Source organism: Saccoglossus kowalevskii, chromosome 16, assembly GCF_978046115.1.
Source record: "Saccoglossus kowalevskii chromosome 16, keSacKowa6.1, whole genome shotgun sequence".
In the NCBI taxonomy this organism is placed as follows: Eukaryota; Metazoa; Hemichordata; class Enteropneusta; family Harrimaniidae; genus Saccoglossus; species Saccoglossus kowalevskii.
Window position 1 is genome coordinate 33,277,584 of NC_140656.1, and position 17,707 is coordinate 33,295,290.

Sequence of the window (17,707 nt, forward strand, 5' to 3'; positions counted from 1 at the left end):
AGGGCGCATATTATGATAATAATAACTTTTTTTACACAACTAAATCATCAGAGGATTTAGTAAGAGAATAACAAGACATAAATAAACAAATGTAATAAAACAGTAAAACAGAAAACTAAAGAAATAACAAAATAATAACTTCAATATTCTCGCAACTTTTAATCAAGGGATTTATAGATAGTATCTTTAAGGTATAGTGAAAGGGCTTTGGTATTTTTCATTACCTCAAGAAAAATATCATCTGGCAAACAAGACATGAAGGTCACAGTCCCCATTATTTCATTATACAATACTCATGTTAAAATAATACACGGAACATCTGCAAACAGATGTAGGCAAAACTCATCATAAAATGATTTCCCTTAATCTGATAACTGAAAACTTTCATTGACCCCCATCCAAAATCTCAGAGTACACAAGTGCAACCAAACTATGTCTCATACATGCTCAATAAACTGCATTCATAAATCTGAGTAAGCCTTGATGTACCTTTAATAACAAACTTGACTTCTTTGTAATTCTAGGCTTTGTATATTACCAGGACCTAGGTTTGTTTCAGTAACACCACTATAATTCCCATCAAAATGTAGCCCTGACACCCCTCTACATTTTCACTAAACTAAACTATTTTAAAATTGATTAAAGGGGGACATGCCTTTTCCCCTTTGCCTGGGAGGGGGATGCTATTAATTTTGTTATGTGCAGTAAAAAAGATGTTGAAAAAGTAATTATTGGCAGATGACAGCAGAGTTAAACATAGTTAAACTCTGGTGATTTTGCCCTTTGTTATATAATATTATTCCCTTTATCAGTTTGTTTCAATATAAATATGCATTGTCATAATTAATTTTGAAAACAGACAAGTTCTGGGGTTGAACCAACAGTGGGGAATCAGTCTACCGAATATCTTACAAAAACATTGGTGCCTTATTTGTTTAATTATTTTAAGGGACATAATTTCCAGCTTTATTCAAAGTAATTCAGATATTTTAGTATAAAAACAAATGCCTCATCGCAGAAAAAAAGTGCTGCATTTTGACGTGAATAGATTCATAAAACCTTAGCTGGATTTTGCCTAAGTATTTTGTACAGGTGTATGTCAAAAATTAATGATTCACTGAGACAAATATGGACTGCCTTATTATATTCATTGTGTGACTATTGTATTATATGAAAAGTAAAAAAAACGCCCTCTAGGAATAGCTATCATGTTGCAAGCTCTGCTTTGTATGCAAATCAACTTAAATAGTCTGTGTCCAGTGGAGAGAGGTCAACAGTACTGTTGCCTCCTGAGAATCTACATTTTCAAACCCTGCAATCTTTGTTTTTGAAGTGTTTTTAAACTAGTATTATAAAAGCTCTATCATTCTGTTCTAATAGCTGAAACAAATTTCTGTGAATTTTCATTTGTCGAATTAACTGTTATAAATACAGAATAAATATATTTTAGTACAATTTTCTTTTCAAAATGTGAATAAAACCATGCTGACAATTTCATATGCTTGTGGAGAGCATCCTTGAAACAATGGGAAGATGTTTTGTGGTTGACAAACGTTTTTGAGTGCCGATTATTTCTCATAACAGACATTAGTGCAAATTCTATACACATCAAGTAAAATTGTCCGTAAATTTCGTCATAATTTCAAACAATACAGCCTCAGATCAAAATTTATTCCTATACTTTTCATGTGGGACTGTAAATAAATTTGCAGATGGTGCCAACAGTTGACAATGACACTCAAAGGGTGTATTGCAATATTGGGAAGGAGTGTATAGTTTGTGCATGCAATAACAAATTCACTAAATTTGGTTTTATCATTTTATTAACAAAATACAACACAAATGGAGAATGGCTGCCTTCACATGTATACAGGAGTGAAAAAATTGGGTTTCTCACAAAGGATGCACTAATAAAATATACAAAGTCTCTACAGAAAATGAAAAGGCCCTCAATGTGATTGCCTGTTTGAATCAAGATGGTTGAAACACCTGCTCATCTACCAATCAATGCTTTCATTTATAATCACATGATAAGAGCATTGACTGATATTCATGAATAAAATTAAAAACACCTAAGAAAAAAAAAAGCTGCAACTATTACACTTGACCACAAGTTATCAAGCTTGATTTCCAATGCATTATTACTGAATTTCATTGTGGTCATATAATGGAAACTATCTAGACCAAACAAGTAAATTTACAGGAATGTAGCACTACCATACCTAGAATTATTAACACAACTTTTCATACATTCTTTTGTTACATTTCTTATTTTCTAAAAGGCCCCTTTATGAAATCAAAAAACTAACTTGAGCTAACAAAATTAAAAGTGGGAACTCATTGTTGCTCAAAGAAAAAGAAATCTTCAGAAAAACATATTTGCACATAGCCATGACAACATATTGCTGCTGTATCCAAGCAGCTGGCACTCTACCATTACAACAAAGTATAATGTGTTTTTTTTCTATTTAAAAAGATGTGTACAAAAGTGGCAAAAATAAAACAGCAGCATTGTAACATGTGAACAGAATGGGGTGGTTGCACAATGTGTATTTGTTATATCGGTAAGCCAAAGTTTCAATTGCTCATGTAAACAGTTACATGTTTGAATCACTGAATGTTTTAATTAGCCCTCGTAGCTAACAAGAAGTCAGAGGCTTTCATCCAATCCCCTCATTTTCTACGGCAGCTTCAAATAAAACTTAACAATATTTGAATTCAGAGAAAATTAAATAAGTCAACCATCCCATTAGTTCATTACTGACTTATTCTCAACAAATATTCCAGACGCAAGATGCTTCAATCCAATGCAATTAATTATTTTATTTTTTTTTGAGAATTTTGTCAAAATCAATGTCATCAAAACAATTACATTTTGCACTTTGTTAGGTCAGTTAAAAAGTTTGTGTTTGTTTAAGGTAGGATAGTTCCATTAGTATCTAAGCATAATTCTAAATTATTTATGTGCCCCAAGAATTATCATTAATTGTAAGTCATAATATTAATGTCTAGACATGAAAAAAATCTCTAACACAGCACCTTAGAATTTATTTTTAGAATATTTCAGTGATTTCATCAGATTTACAATTACACATGAAAACTAATCATGATAATTTGGTTATTATGTTAAATACACAATATCAATGTAGATTACAAGTCAAAATTACAATATAGTTTGTGCTTGAATACTACCATGTGGGTCATTAATGAAGTCATTATACAGAACATGTATTGCCTCCTAAATGTCAAAGGGCATTATATTAACAATGAAAGTCAATATCTTACAATTGCATTAGCCCTGCCATCATGCTGCTACTTTTGGTACATTTTTATTGTATCTTTGCAGACTTTGGATGAGATGATCATCATTTTCCATTGACTATTGAAATTGACCAAACTGGGATACATAAGGAATTATTTTTTGACAGACTTTGAATGACCCAAATTTACTCAGCATGTTTTCATATGCCATTATATTGTAGTCTGTATTACAATATATCAATCTATAGAAATATGTAATATATACTGAACAATAATCAAGATATGAGTAACCTTTCAAATAATGTCAAACTAATTACCGGTATGAGTCTTTGTCGACGCATCAGTGGGATCACAGGTAAAATAAGACTAAACAGAGGTCAATAATAGCACTCAACTGTTTACATATTATTCAATTACAAAGAATCAATAAAACAGATTGAATTTGACTGAAAGGTCATTATACCTCTATATATGCCAATAGATTCAATAACACACAATGGAAAGTTAATTGTTATCGCATAACAGAATACAGCTGTAATGTTAAGTCAATACATGGCTTGCTCTTTTCTAATACACTGTCAATAGGAATAAATCAACCCAGCTGTACCCTGTGATATGTGCATAGATTTCAATTTGTGTAAAACAGCGCTCTCAAAGTAATCAATTTAAACTCAATACATTGGAGTGTCAATATAAACCTGGGGACAATATTCAGCCATCAGATCATATTTTTGGTGATGTTAATTTCAATTTTGTTTTAATATACAATACTGTATTTTCATTTGAAGTTTTTTTCACAGTAAATCAGCGAAAGTAAAATCCAGTGAAAATTCGTTTGACAAAATGATCAGGAAACTGCTAAACACAATATCAAGTTAACTTAAATAAAATTGACAGTTGGGTTTAATTGCAGCTCTGTGTAATAGATATAAATGTACCATTAACCATCACTATTCATCCTCATACAGTTTTAAGGCTTTGTGTTAGGATCAAATGCAGTGATAAAATTAGACTTTGGCATTCAAATCATCAAAGATATATTTATAAACCATGCTATGTATTATGATGTTACAGAATTATTCACAGTCTAGAACGCCAAAAAGGCAGTGTAAGCTGGTTTTCACAATAGAAAACCAAATTTCCACAAAGTTTACAGTCATGATTTAAATACATTTTTTTATAAGAGTAACAATAAATTAGTGGAAATAAATTCACTGGTAGCTCAACTTGGAATCATTTTTCAGCCATTACCACAGGAAACAATTTAGAACAATTCTGACTCGATAGGAAATCAGAAGGCATTTAGACATCAGCAATACAAATTCACAGATTATCATGAATATCAATTTTTGAGGCAATGATTTAAACAAAATATCATAAATAACTAGTCTTTGTGAATAAAAGAATAATTTAACACTTCACACAGCATTGAAACTCCTCCCCAATCTTTCTAATGATTTTTTGGTTGTGCATGATATATGTTAGGAATATGGACATTCATTTATTTTTTCAATTTTTTCTCAAACTTGTACTCAAGGTAGCAATTAATGACATGATTAATACTAGAATTTTAAAGGTAATGCATTTGAGATCATATGCCTACCCCGAGACAGCAGTTTTAGAATCAATGACATTTTGACTAGCACAGTAAACTTTGCAAATATCTACATGTACAACATGAAAGGTCATCAGCCCAAATCTTGCTTCAGTGATGAAAAAATACAGTTTGAACAATGACCAGGAAATCATGGAATTCATTTTATTTGACTCCTGAAAATTGTGCTGATGTGGTGAAAACCCCGAAAGGTTCCTACTCAAATTGTGCTGGTGTGGTGAAAACCCCGAAAGGTTTCTACTCAAATTGTGCTGATGTGGTGAAAACCGTGAAAGGTTTCTACTCAAATTGTGCTGATGTGGTGAATACCCTGAAAGGTTTCTACTCAAATTGTGCTGATGTGGTGAAAACCCCGAAAGGTTCCTACTCAAATTGTGCTGGTGTGGTGAAAACCCCGAAAGGTTTCTACTCAAATTGTGCTGATGTGGTGAAAACCCTGAAAGGTTTCTACTCAAATTGTGCTGATGTGGTGAAAACCCTGAAAGGTTTCTACTCAAAGTGTGCTGATGTGGTGAAAACCCTGAAAGGTTTCTACTCAAATTGTGCTGATGAGGTGAAAACCCCGAAAGGTTTCTACTCAAATTGTGCTGATGTGGTGAAAACCCTGAAAGGTTTCTACTCAAATTGTGCTGATGTGGTGAAAACCCTGAAAGATTTCTACTCAAATTGTGCTGATGTGGTGAAAACCCTGAAAGGTTTCTACTCAAATTGTGCTGATGTGGTGAAAACCCTGAAAGGTTTCTACTCAAATTGTGCTGATGTGGTGAAAACCCTGAAAGGTTTCTAGTCAAATTGTGCTGATGTGGTGAAAACCCCAAAAGGTTTCTACTCAAATTGTGCTGATGTGGTGAAAACCTCGAAAGGTTTCTACTCAAATTGTGCTGATGTGGTGAAAACCACGAAAGGTTTCTACTCAAATTGTGCTGATGTGGTGAAAACCCTGAAATGTTTCTACTCAAATTGTGCTGGTGTGGAAAACCCCTGAAAGGTTTCTACTCAAATTGTGCTGATGTGGTGAAAACCCCGAAAGGTTCCTACTCAAATTGTGCTGATGTGGTGAAAACCCTGAAAGGTTTCTACTCAAATTGTGCTGATGTGGTGAAAACTCCGAAAGGTTTCTACTCAAATTGTGCTGATGTGGTGGAAACTTCGAAAGGTTTCTACTCAAATTGTGCTGATGTGGTGAAAACCCTGAAAGGTTTCTACTCAAATTGTGCTGATGTGGTGAAAACCCTGAAAGGTTTCTACTCAAATTGTGCTGATGTGGTGAAAACCCTGAAAGGTTTCTACTCAAATTGTGCTGATGTGGTGAAAACCCCGAAAGGTTCCTACTCAAATTGTGCTGATGTGGTGAAAACCCCGAAAGGTTCCTTCTCAAATTGTGCTGATGTGGTGAAAACCGTGAAAGGTTTCTACTCAAATTGTGCTGATGAGGTGAAAACCCCGAAAGGTTTCTACTCAAATTGTGCTGATGTGGTGAAAAACCCTGAAAGGTTTCTACTCAAATTGCGCTGATGTGGTGAAAACCCTGAAAGGTTCCTACTCAAATTGTGCTGATGTGGTGAAAACCCTGAAAGGTTTCTACTCAAATTGTGCTGATGTGGTGAAAACCCTGAAAGGTTTCTACTCAAATTGTGCTGATGTGGTGAAAACCCTGAAAGGTTTCTAGTCAAATTGTGCTGATGTGGTGAAAACCCCAAAAGGTTTCTACTCAAATTGTGCTGATGTGGTGAAAACCTCGAAAGGTTTCTACTCAAATTGTGCTGATGTGGTGAAAACCACGAAAGGTTTCTACTCAAATTGTGCTGATGTGGTGAAAACCCTGAAATGTTTCTACTCAAATTGTGCTGGTGTGGAAAACCCCTGAAAGGTTTCTACTCAAATTGTGCTGATGTGGTGAAAACCCCGAAAGGTTCCTACTCAAATTGTGCTGATGTGGTGAAAACCCTGAAAGGTTTCTACTCAAATTGTGCTGATGTGGTGAAAACCCTGAAAGGTTTCTACTCAAATTGTGCTGATGTGGTGAAAACCCCGAAAGGTTCCTACTCAAATTGTGCTGATGTGGTGAAAACCCCGAAAGGTTCCTTCTCAAATTGTGCTGATGTGGTGAAAACCGTGAAAGGTTTCTACTCAAATTGTGCTGATGAGGTGAAAACCCCGAAAGGTTTCTACTCAAATTGTGCTGATGTGGTGAAAAACCCTGAAAGGTTTCTACTCAAATTGCGCTGATGTGGTGAAAACCCTGAAAGGTTCCTACTCAAATTGTGCTGATGTGGTGAAAACCCCGAAAGGTTCCTTCTCAAATTGTGCTGATGTGGTGAAAACCGTGAAAGGTTTCTACTCAAATTGTGCTGATGAGGTGAAAACCCCGAAAGGTTTCTACTCAAATTGTGCTGATGTGGTGAAAACCCTGAAAGGTTTCTACTCAAATTGTGCTGATGTGGTGAAAACCCTGAAAGGTTTCTACTCAAATTGTGCTGATGTGGTGAAAACCCTGAAAGGTTTCTACTCAAATTGTGCTGATGTGGTGAAAACCCTGAAAGGTTCCTAGTCAAATTGTGCTGATGTGGTGAAAACCCCGAAAGGTTCCTACTCAAATTGTGCTGGTGTGGTGAAAACCCTGAATGGTTTCTACTCAAATTGTGCTGTGGTGAAAACCCCGAAAGGTTTCCACTCAAATTGTGCTGGTGTGGTGAAAACCCCGAAAGCTTCCTACTCATATTGTGCTGATGTGGTGAAAGACCTGAAAATGTTCTACTCAAATAGTGCTGATGTGGTGAAAACCCCGAAAGGTTTCTACTTAAATTGTGCTGATGTGGTGAAAACCCCGAAAGGTTTCTACTCAAATTGTGCTGATGTGGTGAAAACCACGAAAGGTTTCTACTCAAATTGTGCTGATGTGGTGAAAACCCTGAAAGGTTTCTACTCAAATTGTGCTGATGTGGTGAAAACCCTGAAAGGTTTCAACTCAAATTGTGCTGATGTGGTGAAAACCCCGAAAGGTTCCTACTCAAATTGTGCTGGTGTGGTGAAAACCCCGAAAGGTTTCTACTCAAATTGTGCTGATGTGGTGAAAACCGTGAAAGGTTTCCACTCAAATTGTGCTGATGTGGTGAATACCCTGAAAGGTTTCTACTCAAATTGTGCTGATGTGGTGAAAACCCTGAAAGGTTTCTACTCAAAGTGTGCTGATGTGGTGAAAACCCTGAAAGGTTTCTACTCAAATTGTGCTGATGTGGTGAAAACCCTGAAAGGTTTCTACTCAAATTGTGCTGATGTGGTGAAAACCCCGAAAGGTTTCTACTCAAATTGTGCTGATGTGGTGAAAACCCTGAAAGGTTTCTACTCAAATTGTGCTGATGTGGTGAAAACCCTAAAAGGTTTCTACTCAAATTGTGCTGATGTGGTGAAAACCCTAAAAGGTTTCTACTCAAATTGTGCTGATGTGGTGAAAACCCCGAAAGGTTTCTACTCAAATTGTGCTGATGTGGTGAAAACCACGAAAGGTTTCTACTCAAATTGTGCTGATGTGGTGAAAACCCTGAAAGGTTTCTACTTAAATTGTGCTGATGTGGTGAAAACCCTGAAAGGTTTCTACTCAAATTGTGCTGATGTGGTGAAAACCCTGAAAGGTTTCTACTCAAATTGTGCTGATGTGGTGAAAACCCCGAAAGGTTTCTACTCAAATTGTGCTGATGTGGTGAAAACCCTGAAAGGTTTCTACTCAAATTGTGCTGATGTGGTGAAAACCCTGAAAGGTTTCTACTCAAAGTGTGCTGATGTGGTGAAAACCTCGAAAGGTTTCTACTCAAATTGTGCTGATGTGGTGAAAACCATGAAAGGTTTCTACTCAAAGTGTGCTGATGTGGTGAAAACCATGAAAGGTTTCTACTCAAATTGTGCTGATGTGGTGAATACCCTGAAAGGTTTCTACTCAAATTGTGCTGATGTGGTGAAAACCCCGAAAGGTTTCTACTCAAATTGTGCTGATGTGGTGAAAACCCCGAAAGGTTCCTTCTCAAATTGTGCTGATGTGGTGAAAACCCTAAAAGGTTTCTACTCAAATTGTGCTGATGTGGTGAAAACCCCGAAAGGTTTCTACTCAAATTGTGCTGATGTGGTGAAAACCCCGAAAGGTTTCTACTCAAATTGTGCTGATGTGGTGAAAACCCCGAAAGGTTTCTACTCAAATTGTGCTGATGTGGTGAAAACCCTGAAAGGTTTCTACTCAAATTGTGCTGGTGTGGTGAAAACCCTGAAAGGTTTCTACTCAAATTGTGCTGATGTGGTGAAAACCCTGAAAGGTTTCTACTCAAATTGTGCTGATGTGGTGAAAACCCCGAAAGGTTCCTACTCAAATTGTGCTGATGTGGTGAAAACCCCGAAAGGTTTCTACTCAAATTGTGCTGATGTGGTGAAAACCCTAAAAGGTTTCTACTCAAATTGTGCTGATGTGGTGAAAACCCCGAAAGGTTTCTACTCAAATTGTGCTGATGTGGTGAAAACCCCGAAAGGTTTCTACTCAAATTGTGCTGATGTGGTGAAAACCACGAAAGGTTTCTACTCAAATTGTGCTGATGTGGTGAAAACCCTGAAAGGTTTCAACTCAAATTGTGCTGATGTGGTGAAAACCCTGAAAGGTTTCTACTCAAATTGCGCTGATGTGGTGAAAACCCTGAAAGGTTTCTACTCAAATTGTGCTGATGTGGTGAAAACCCCGAAAGGTTTCTACTCAAATTGTGCTGATGTGGTGAAAACCCAGAAAGGTTTCTACTCAAATTGTGCTGATGTGGTGAAAACCCTGAAAGGTTTCTACTCAAATTGTGCTGATATGGTGAAAACCCTGAAAGGTTTCTACTCAAATTGTGCTGATGTGGTGAAAACCCTAAAAGGTTTCTACTCAAATTGTGCTCATGTGGTGAAAACCCCGAAAGGTTTTTACTCAAATTGTGCTGATGTGGTGAAAACCCCGAAAGGTTTCTACTCAAATTGTGCTGATGTGGTGAAAACCGCGAAAGGTTTCTACTCAAATTGTGCTGATGTGGTGAAAACCACGAAAGGTTTCTACTCAAAGTGTGCTGATGTGGTGAAAACCCAGAAAGGTTTCTACTCAAATTGTGCTGATGTGGTGAAAACCCTGAAAGGTTTCTACTCAAATTGTGCTGATGTGGTGAAAACCCTGAAAGGTTTCTACTCAAAGTGTGCTGATGTGGTGAAAACCTCGAAAGGTTTCTACTCAAATTGTGCTGATGTGGTGAAAACCATGAAAGGTTTCTACTCAAAGTGTGCTGATGTGGTGAAAACCCTGAAAGGTTTCTACTCAAATTGTGCTGGTGTGGTGAAAACCCTGAAAGGTTTCTACTCAAATTGTGCTGATGTGGTGAAAACCCCGAAAGGTTTCTACTCAAATTGTGCTGATGTGGTGAAAACCCCGAAAGGTTCCTACTCAAATTGTGCTGATGTGGTGAAAACCCCGAAAGGTTTCTACTCAAATTGTGCTGATGTGGTGAAAACCCTAAAAGGTTTCTACTCAAATTGTGCTGATGTGGTGAAAACCCCGAAAGGTTTCTACTCAAATTGTGCTGATGTGGTGAAAACCCCGAAAGGTTTCTACTCAAATTGTGCTGATGTGGTGAAAACCACGAAAGGTTTCTACTCAAATTGTGCTGATGTGGTGAAAACCCTGAAAGGTTTCAACTCAAATTGTGCTGATGTGGTGAAAACCCTGAAAGGTTTCTACTCAAATTGCGCTGATGTGGTGAAAACCCTGAAAGGTTTCTACTCAAATTGTGCTGATGTGGTGAAAACCCTGAAAGGTTTCTACTCAAATTGTGCTGATGTGGTGAAAACCCCGAAAGGTTTCTACTCAAATTGTGCTGATGTGGTGAAAACCCCGAAAGGTTTCTACTCAAATTGTGCTGATGTGGTGAAAACCCTAAAAGGTTTCTACTCAAATTGTGCTGATGTGGTGAAAATCCCGAAAGGTTTCTACTCAAATTGTGCTGATGTGGTGAAAACCCCGAAAGGTTTCTACTCAAATTGTGCTGATGTGGTGAAAACCACGAAAGGTTTCTACTCAAATTGTGCTGATGTGGTGAAAACCCTGAAATGTTTCTACTCAAATTGTGCTGGTGTGGAAAACCCCTGAAAGGTTTCTACTCAAATTGTGCTGATGTGGTGAAAACCCCGAAAGGTTCCTACTCAAATTGTGCTGATGTGGTGAAAACCCTGAAAGGTTTCTACTCAAATTGTGCTGATGTGGTGAAAACTCCGAAAGGTTTCTACTCAAATTGTGCTGATGTGGTGGAAACTTCGAAAGGTTTCTACTCAAATTGTGCTGATGTGGTGAAAACCCTGAAAGGTTTCTACTCAAATTGTGCTGATGTGGTGAAAACCCTGAAAGGTTTCTACTCAAATTGTGCTGATGTGGTGAAAACCCTGAAATGTTTCTACTCAAATTGTGCTGATGTGGTGAAAACCCCGAAAGGTTCCTACTCAAATTGTGCTGATGTGGTGAAAACCCCGAAAGGTTCCTTCTCAAATTGTGCTGATGTGGTGAAAACCGTGAAAGGTTTCTACTCAAATTGTGCTGATGTGGTGAAAACCGTGAAAGGTTTCTACTCAAATTGTGCTGATGTGGTGAAAACCCTGAAAGGTTTCTACTCAAATTGTGCTGATGTGGTGAAAACCCTGAAAGGTTTCTACTCAAATTGTGCTGATGAGGTGAAAACCCCGAAAGGTTTCTACTCAAATTGTGCTGATGTGGTGAAAACCCTGAAAGGTTTCTACTCAAATTGTGCTGATGTGGTGAAAACCCTGAAAGGTTTCTACTCAAATTGTGCTGATGTGGTGAAAACCCTGAAAGGTTTCTACTCAAATTGTGCTGATGTGGTGAAAACCCTGAAAGGTTTCTACTCAAATTGTGCTGATGTGGTGAAAACCCTGAAAGGTTTCTAGTCAAATTGTGCTGATGTGGTGAAAACCCCAAAAGGTTTCTACTCAAATTGTGCTGATGTGGTGAAAACCTCGAAAGGTTTCTACTCAAATTGTGCTGATGTGGTGAAAACCACGAAAGGTTTCTACTCAAATTGTGCTGATGTGGTGAAAACCCTGAAATGTTTCTACTCAAATTGTGCTGGTGTGGAAAACCCCTGAAAGGTTTCTACTCAAATTGTGCTGATGTGGTGAAAACCCTGAAAGGTTTCTACTCAAATTGTGCTGATGTGGTGAAAACTCCGAAAGGTTTCTACTCAAATTGTGCTGATGTGGTGGAAACTTCGAAAGGTTTCTACTCAAATTGTGCTGATGTGGTGAAAACCCTGAAAGGTTTCTACTCAAATTGTGCTGATGTGGTGAAAACCCTGAAAGGTTTCTACTCAAATTGTGCTGATGTGGTGAAAACCCTGAAAGGTTTCTACTCAAATTGTGCTGATGTGGTGAAAACCCCGAAAGGTTCCTACTCAAATTGTGCTGATGTGGTGAAAACCCCGAAAGGTTCCTTCTCAAATTGTGCTGATGTGGTGAAAACCGTGAAAGGTTTCTACTCAAATTGTGCTGATGAGGTGAAAACCCCGAAAGGTTTCTACTCAAATTGTGCTGATGTGGTGAAAAACCCTGAAAGGTTTCTACTCAAATTGCGCTGATGTGGTGAAAACCCTGAAAGGTTCCTACTCAAATTGTGCTGATGTGGTGAAAACCCCGAAAGGTTCCTTCTCAAATTGTGCTGATGTGGTGAAAACCGTGAAAGGTTTCTACTCAAATTGTGCTGATGAGGTGAAAACCCTGAAAGGTTTCTACTCAAATTGTGCTGATGTGGTGAAAACCCTGAAAGGTTTCTACTCAAATTGTGCTGATGTGGTGAAAACCCTGAAAGGTTTCTACTCAAATTGTGCTGATGTGGTGAAAACCCTGAAAGGTTTCTACTCAAATTGTGCTGATGTGGTGAAAACCCTGAAAGGTTCCTAGTCAAATTGTGCTGATGTGGTGAAAACCCCGAAAGGTTCCTACTCAAATTGTGCTGGTGTGGTGAAAACCCTGAATGGTTTCTACTCAAATTGTGCTGTGGTGAAAACCCCGAAAGGTTTCCACTCAAATTGTGCTGGTGTGGTGAAAACCCCGAAAGCTTCCTACTCATATTGTGCTGATGTGGTGAAAGACCTGAAAATGTTCTACTCAAATAGTGCTGATGTGGTGAAAACCGTGAAAGGTTTCTACTCAAATTGTGCTGATGTGGTGAATACCCTGAAAGGTTTCTACTCAAATTGTGCTGATGTGGTGAAAACTCCGAAAGGTTCCTACTCAAATTGTGCTGGTGTGGTGAAAACCCCGAAAGGTTTCTACTCAAATTGTGCTGATGTGGTGAAAACCCTGAAAGGTTTCTACTCAAATTGTGCTGATGTGGTGAAAACCCTGAAAGGTTTCTACTCAAAGTGTGCTGATGTGGTGAAAACCATGAAAGGTTTCTACTCAAATTGTGCTGATGTGGTGAATACCCCGAAAGGTTTCTACTCAAATTGCGCTGATGTGGTGAAAACCCTGAAAGGTTTCTACTCAAATTGTGCTGATGTGGTGAAAACCCTGAAAGGTTTCTACTCAAATTGTGCTGATGTGGTGAAAACCCCGAAAGGTTTTTACTCAAATTGTGCTGATGTGGTGAAAACCCCGAAAGGTTTCTACTCAAATTGTGCTGATGTGGTGAAAACCCCGAAAGGTTTCTACTCAAATTGTGCTGATGTGGTGAAAACCCTGAAAGGTTTCTACTCAAATTGTGCTGGTGTGGTGAAAACCCTGAAAGGTTTCTACTCAAATTGTGCTGATGTGGTGAAAACCCTGAAAGGTTTCTACTCAAATTGTGCTGATGTGGTGAAAACCCCGAAAGGTTTCTACTCAAATTGTGCTGATGTGGTGAAAACCCTAAAAGGTTTCTACTCAAATTGTGCTGATGTGGTGAAAACCCCGAAAGGTTTCTACTCAAATTGTGCTGATGTGGTGAAAACCCCGAAAGGTTTCTACTCAAATTGTGCTGATGTGGTGAAAACCACGAAAGCTTTCTACTCAAATTGTGCTGATGTGGTGAAAACCCTGAAAGGTTTCAACTCAAATTGTGCTGATGTGGTGAAAACCCTGAAAGGTTTCTACTCAAATTGTGCTGATGTGGTGAAAACCCTGAAAGGTTTCTACTCAAATTGCGCTGATGTGGTGAAAACCCTGAAAGGTTTCTACTCAAATTGCGCTGATGTGGTGAAAACCCCGAAAGGTTTCTACTCAAATTGTGCTGATGTGGTGAAAACCCAGAAAGGTTTCTACTCAAATTGTGCTGATGTGGTGAAAACCCTGAAAGGTTTCTACTCAAATTGTGCTGATGTGGTGAAAACCCTGAAAGGTTTCTACTCAAATTGTGCTGATGTTGTGAAAACCCTAAAAGGTTTCTACTCAAATTGTGCTGATGTGGTGAAAACCCCGAAAGGTTTTTACTCAAATTGTGCTGATGTGGTGAAAACCCCGAAAGGTTTCTACTCAAATTGTGCTGATGTGGTGAAAACCGCGAAAGGTTTCTACTCAAATTGTGCTGATGTGGTGAAAACCACGAAAGGTTTCTACTCAAAGTGTGCTGATGTGGTGAAAACCCAGAAAGGTTTCTACTCAAATTGTGCTGATGTGGTGAAAACCCTGAAAGGTTTCTACTCAAAGTGTGCTGATGTGGTGAAAACCTCGAAAGGTTTCTACTCAAATTGTGCTGATGTGGTGAAAACCCCAAAAGGTTTCTACTCAAATTGTGCTGATGTGGTGAATACCCTGAAAGGTTTCTACTCAAATTGTGCTGATGTGGTGAAAACCCCGAAAGGTTTCTACTCAAATTGTGCTGATGTGGTGAAAACCCTAAAAGGTTTCTACTCAAATTGTGCTGATGTGGTGAAAACCCCGAAAGGTTTCTACTCAAATTGTGCTGATGTGGTGAAAACCCCGAAAGGTTTCTACTCAAATTGTGCTGATGTGGTGAAAACCCCGAAAGGTTTCTACTCAAATTGTGCTGATGTGGTGAAAACCCTGAAAGGTTTCTACTCAAATTGTGCTGGTGTGGTGAAAACCCTGAAAGGTTTCTACTCAAATTGTGCTGATGTGGTGAAAACCCCGAAAGGTTTCTACTCAAATTGTGCTGATGTGGTGAAAACCCCGAAAGGTTCCTACTCAAATTGTGCTGATGTGGTGAAAACGCCGAAAGGTTTCTACTCAAATTGTGCTGATGTGGTGAAAACCCCGAAAGGTTTCTACTCAAATTGTGCTGATGTGGTGAAAACCCCGAAAGGTTTCTACTCAAATTGTGCTGATGTGGTGAAAACCCTGAAAGGTTTCAACTCAAATTGTGCTGATGTGGTGAAAACCCTGAAAGGTTTCTACTCAAATTGCGCTGATGTGGTGAAAACCCTGAAAGGTTTCTACTCAAATTGTGCTGATGTGGTGAAAACCCCGAAAGGTTTCTACTCAAATTGTGCTGATGTGGTGAAAACCCAGAAAGGTTTCTACTCAAATTGTGCTGATGTGGTGAAAACCCCGAAAGGTTTCTACTCAAATTGTGCTGATGTGGTGAAAACCCCGAAAGGTTTCTACTCAAATTGTGCTGATGTGGTGAAAACCCCGAAAGGTTCCTTCTCAAATTGTGCTGATGTGGTGAAAACCCTAAAAGGTTTCTACTCAAATTGTGCTGATGTGGTGAAAACCCCGAAAGGTTTCTACTCAAATTGTGCTGATGTGGTGAAAACCGCGAAAGGTTTCTACTCAAATTGTGCTGATGTGGTGAAAACCACGAAAGGTTTCTACTCAAAGTGTGCTGATGTGGTGAAAACCCAGAAAGGTTTCTACTCAAATTGTGCTGATGTGGTGAAAACCCTGAAAGGTTTCTACTCAAATTGTGCTGATGTGGTGAAAACCCCGAAAGGTTCCTACTCAAATTGTGCTGATGTGGTGAAAACGCCGAAAGGTTTCTACTCAAATTGTGCTGATGTGGTGAAAACCCTAAAAGGTTTCTACTCAAATTGTGCTGATGTGGTGAAAACCCCGAAAGGTTTCTACTCAAATTGTGCTGATGTGGTGAAAACCCCGAAAGGTTTCTACTCAAATTGTGCTGATGTGGTGAAAACCACGAAAGGTTTCTACTCAAATTGTGCTGATGTGGTGAAAACCCTGAAAGGTTTCAACTCAAATTGTGCTGATGTGGTGAAAACCCTGAAAGGTTTCTACTCAAATTGCGCTGATGTGGTGAAAACCCTGAAAGGTTTCTACTCAAATTGTGCTGATGTGGTGAAAACCCCGAAAGGTTTCTACTCAAATTGTGCTGATGTGGTGAAAACCCAGAAAGGTTTCTACTCAAATTGTGCTGATGTGGTGAAAACCCTGAAAGGTTTCTACTCAAATTGTGCTGATGTGGTGAAAACCCTGAAAGGTTTCTACTCAAATTGTGCTGATGTGGTGAAAACCCTAAAAGGTTTCTACTCAAATTGTGCTGATGTGGTGAAAACCCCGAAAGGTTTGTACTCAAATTGTGTTGATGTGGTGAAAACCCCGAAAGGTTTCTACTCAAATTGTGCTGATGTGGTGAAAACCGCGAAAGGTTTCTACTCAAATTGTGCTGATGTGGTGAAAACCACGAAAGGTTTCTACTCAAAGTGTGCTGATGTGGTGAAAACCCTGAAAGGTTTCTACTCAAATTGTGCTGATGTGGTGAAAACCCTGAAAGGTTTCTACTCAAAGTGTGCTGATGTGGTGAAAACCCAGAAAGGTTTCTACTCAAAGTGTGCTGATGTGGTGAAAACCCTGAAAGGTTTCTACTCAAAGTGTGCTGATGTGGTGAAAACCCAGAAAGGTTTCTACTCAAATTGTGCTGATGTGGTGAAAACCCTGAAAGGTTTCTACTCAAATTGTGCTGATGTGGTGAAAACCCTGAAAGGTTCCTACTCAAATTGTGCTGATGTGGTGAAAACCCTGAAAGGTTTCTACTCAAATTGTGCTGATGTGGTGAAAACCCTGAAAGGTTTCTACTCAAATTGTGCTGATGTGGTGAAAACCCTGAAAGTTTTCTACTCAAATTGTGCTGATGTGGTGAAAACCCTGAAAGGTTTCTACTCAAATTGTGCTGATGTGGTGAAAACCCTGAAAGGTTTCTACTCAAATTGTGCTGATGTGGTGAAAACCCTGAAAGGTTTCTACTCAAATTGTGCTGATGTGGTGAAAACCCTGAAAGGTTTCTACTCAAATTGTGCTGATGTGGTGAAAACCCTGAAAGGTTTCTACTCAAATTGTGCTGATGTGGTGAAAACCCTGAAAGGTTTCTACTCAAATTGTGCTGATGTGGTGAAAACCCCGAAAGGTTTCTACTCAAATTGTGCTGATGTGGTGAAAACCACGAAAGGTTTCTACTCAAATTGTGCTGATGTGGTGAAAACCCTGAAATGTTTCTACTCAAATTGTGCTGGTGTGGAAAACCCCTGAAAGGTTTCTACTCAAATTGTGCTGATGTGGTGAAAACCCTGAAAGGTTTCTACTCAAATTGTGCTGATGTGGTGAAAACCCCGAAAGGTTCCTACTCAAATTGTGCTGATGTGGTGGAAACCCTGAAAGGTTTCTACTCAAATTGTGCTGATGTGGTGAAAACCCCGAAAGGTTCCTACTCAAATTGTGCTGATGTGGTGGAAACCCTGAAAGGTTTCTACTCAAATTGTGCTGATGTGGTGAAAACTCCGAAAGGTTTCTACTCAAATTGTGCTGATGTGGTGGAAACTTCGAAAGGTTTCTACTCAAATTGTGCTGATGTGGTGAAAACCCTGAAAGGTTTCT